Source organism: Suncus etruscus, chromosome 4 (assembly GCF_024139225.1).
Source record: "Suncus etruscus isolate mSunEtr1 chromosome 4, mSunEtr1.pri.cur, whole genome shotgun sequence".
Classification (NCBI taxonomy): domain Eukaryota; kingdom Metazoa; phylum Chordata; class Mammalia; order Eulipotyphla; family Soricidae; genus Suncus; species Suncus etruscus.
Genome location: NC_064851.1, coordinates 59475462 through 59479162, shown reverse-complemented (window position 1 = coordinate 59479162; position 3701 = coordinate 59475462). Strand labels below are relative to the sequence as shown.

Sequence of the window (3701 nt, the reverse complement as noted above, 5' to 3'; positions counted from 1 at the left end):
TACCTTGTTTATCTTAGATATTAGCCTTTTATCTGATAGGCATTTAGTGAATAGTTTTTCCCATTTCATAGGTGACTCTTTTACCCAAGATGCTGTTTCCTTTGAAGTGAAGAAGTTTCTCAATTTAATTTAACCCCATATGTTTAGCTCTGGTTTTACTTGTTTGTACAGTAGTGTTTCCTCCTTGAAGATGTCTTTAGTCTCAGTGACATGAAGTGTTTTACCTACATTTTCTTCTATATTCCTTATAGTTTTAGGTATTATATCAAGGACATTATGATGATTTGACCTTTGTGCATGGTATTTGAGGTCTGAGTTCGCTTTTTTGCATGTGTCCCAGCACCACTTGTTAAAGAGGCTTTCCTTGCTTCATTTTGTGTTTCTTGCCCCTTTGACAAATATTAATTGATTATATATTTAGAATTCATTCTCTGAATACTTAAGTCTATTCCCATTGATCTGGGGTCTGTTTTTATTACAGTACCATGCTGGGTTTTTTTTAATATGGAACGCTTCACAAATTTGCATGTCATCCTTGCACAAGGGCCATGCTAATCTTCTCTGTATCTTTCCAATGTTAGTATATGTGCTGCCAAAGCGAGCACAGTACCATGCTCTTTTAATGATTATTGCTTTGTAGTACAATTTAAAGTTGGAGAAAGTGATGTTTCCCATATTCTTTTTCCTAAGGGTTGCTTTAGCTATTCTTGGACATTCATTGCTCCAAAGTAATTTTAGGAGTGTTTTATCCACTTCTTTGAAGAATGTCATGGGTATCCTTAGAGAATTAAATATGTATAATGCTTTAGGGAGTATTGTCATTTTAATTATGTTGATTCTCCTATTCATGTCTCTATTCCCTTGTATCCTCTTCTATTTCTTGAAGCAGTGTTTTATAGTTTTCTTTGTTTAGATACTTCACTTCTTTATTTCAGAAGACACCAAGGTATTTAAATTTCTATGGCACTGTTTAATGAGATTTTTTAAATGTTTATTTCTTTTCTAGCATTATTTGTGTATTAGAAAGCCATTTATATTTGTGCTTTAATTTTGTAGCCTGACACTATACTATATGAATCTATTGTTTCTAGGAGCTTTTTGGTAAACTCTTAAAGATGTTTTAAATATAGTATCATTCATCTGCAAAAGTGAGAACTTGACTTCTTTTCCTATCTAAATGCCCATGATATTTTTTTCATGCCTAATTGCTATGGTAAGTACTTCTATTACTAAGTTGAATAGAAGTGGCAAGAGGAGGCAGCCTTGCCTTCTGCCAGATTTTTGAGGGAAGGCTTTCAGTTTTTTCTACATTGAGAATAATATTTGCCATAGGTTTGTGGTAAAATGCTTTGACTATATTGAGAAAAATTTCTTCCATTTCCATTTTTGAGAGTTTTTATTACAAATGGATGTTGGATCTTGTCAAATGCTTTCTCTGCATCTATTGTATTGTGTGTGTGTGTGTGTGTGTATATATATATATATATATATATATATATATATATATATATATATATATATATATATATTGCTTCCTTCAGAGATAGTATATTCTTGTTAGGTTTCAACCTGGTTGACCTATCAAGTGGTGACAGGGCAGTGTTTAAGTCTCCCAGTATTATTGTGTTGTTATTGATATCATCCTTGAATTTTGTCAGCAGCTGTTTTAATATTTTGCTGGTTCCTCATTGGGCATATACATATATATATATCAGTGTAATTTCTTACTGTTGTAATATCCTTTGATTATAAGAAATGTCCAATTTCTGTACCCTATAACTCTTAAGTCTATAGTCTGTGTCATGTGAAATTAGTATGACCACTCCAGCATTTCTAGATTTTTGAATAATTGTCCTCCAACCATTGAGTTTGAATCTGTGTTTGTTTTGACTATTGAGATGTTTTTCTTGTTGGCAACAAAATGTTGGATTCAGTTTTTTATCTATTTTGCCACTGTGTCTCTTAACTGGTGCTTTTAGTCCATTGACATTGAGAGAGATGATTGTCATAGGATTTGGTGTCATCTTTTAGAAAGAGTTTGATATTCTTGTGGTCTTTCTTATCTTAAAGTAGATCTTTCAGTTCATTCTTTAAGACTGCTTTTGATTCTGTAAATATTATAAACTGTTGTTTATCTTTGAATCTATGTATCCTACCTTCAAACTTAAAGTTAAGTCTGGCTGGGTGAAGTATTAAGCTGATACATTAATTTTGTTGAGTTTTGTCACTATATCCTACCACTGGATTTGGGCTTTGAAGGTTTCTTTTGGCAAGCCTGCAATAAAACTTAGGGATGCTCCTTTGAATATAATTTCTCTTTATTATCTTACTCCTTTCTCTATTCTATTCCTATCTATGGGGTTTATCATTGTGAGTAGGATGAGTCTCAGGGTACTTTTCTTTGGGTTTCTTTTGACTGGTAATCTTTGGGCATGTAGGATTTGGCTGGATATACTCTTTAGTTCTGGGAGTTTCTCTACAATGATGTCCTTGATTGTTGATAGTTTATAGGGTTTTCTTTCTTGTGTATCTGGGACTTCAAGATTCTTAAGTTGTTTCTGTCGAGTTTATACAGAGTTCTATTGTTGTCTGCTCACATTTTTTAGCATATTTCCCATTGTTTGATCATTTGTTTTCAGGCTCCTTTCCAACATCTTCTGTTGTATGGAATTATTATGCATCTCTTCTTTCAGCTCACTAATTCTGTCTTCAGCCACTGTGTCTCTGTTGGATAGGCTGTCCAGTGAGGTTTTTATTTCACCTACCAAGAGTTTCAACCCTGTTATTTCATTTTAAAGCTTTCTCATTTCTACTCTCATTTCCTCTTGATTCTTATTTGTGGTACATTCACTTCATTCCATGCTTTGAGTTCTATGAATATTCTCCATATTTCTTCTCTAAAGTTTTTATCTGATAGTTTAAATGATTAGTACTTTTTGGGTCATTGGAGTTACCATCTTTGTTCTCTAAGCATAAGGAGGCCTCATTTTTCCTCATTGTTTGTGGTGTACCCCAAGACCCACCCATATCTGGGAGGAGTTTTGGGAACCGGATAATAGGTGTAACTACCTGCAAGACCTCCCATTTCTGGGAGGGGTCTGGAAAAGGATAGATAAACCTCTGAGCCAGGGGATTCGGGCCTTTGGCCGTTTCTCTCTTGGCCCGGCTTGGCTTCCTGGCTTTTGGATCTTTGGGCCGCATGGAGCCCAAAGGGAAGATGGCTAACAGGAGATAAGATGCAGGGCTAGCAAAATATAGCTGAATGCTTAAAAGGTTGACATAGGCCACACACCTGTGGTGGCTAGGGCATAAATAAAGATGATTCTTCCTGAAGCCTGCGTGTGAGTGAGTCTTGATTACGCCAACTACCTGGGCCTGAAATTCGCCAGCTGGATGGGGATGAAGCCACGTGGCTGGGGCCTAAGCACAAAGGCCTCCATCCATCGCCATCCAGCACCATCGTTAATTAATTAATTCAACAATTGTTGAGGTTGTAGTATGGTGTTTTCTATCTTCCTCTTCCATGCATTCCTTGACTTGGAGGAGTGCATCACCACAAAAGAGATTGAGCAGCTGGGCTCCACTGGCACTTTGTTTTGAGTTCTGTCCTTCACCTGGGCACCACCAACGTGATTTCCATGTTCCAAAGCCACAGGCTCAGCCACCTCACCCTCTGCTGTCTCCGGGAAGTGGATACCACA

General features: G+C 36.3%; 1 non-coding gene across 1 annotated transcript; it reads right to left on the bottom strand.

Annotated features, from left to right (window-relative positions):
• Positions 1–498: 498 nt before the first annotated feature.
• LOC126007327 (U6 spliceosomal RNA) lies at positions 499–605 on the bottom strand. Its single transcript, XR_007494908.1, has one exon. It is a non-coding gene; the product is annotated as a U6 spliceosomal RNA (small nuclear RNA).
• Positions 606–3701: the final 3096 nt, after the last annotated feature.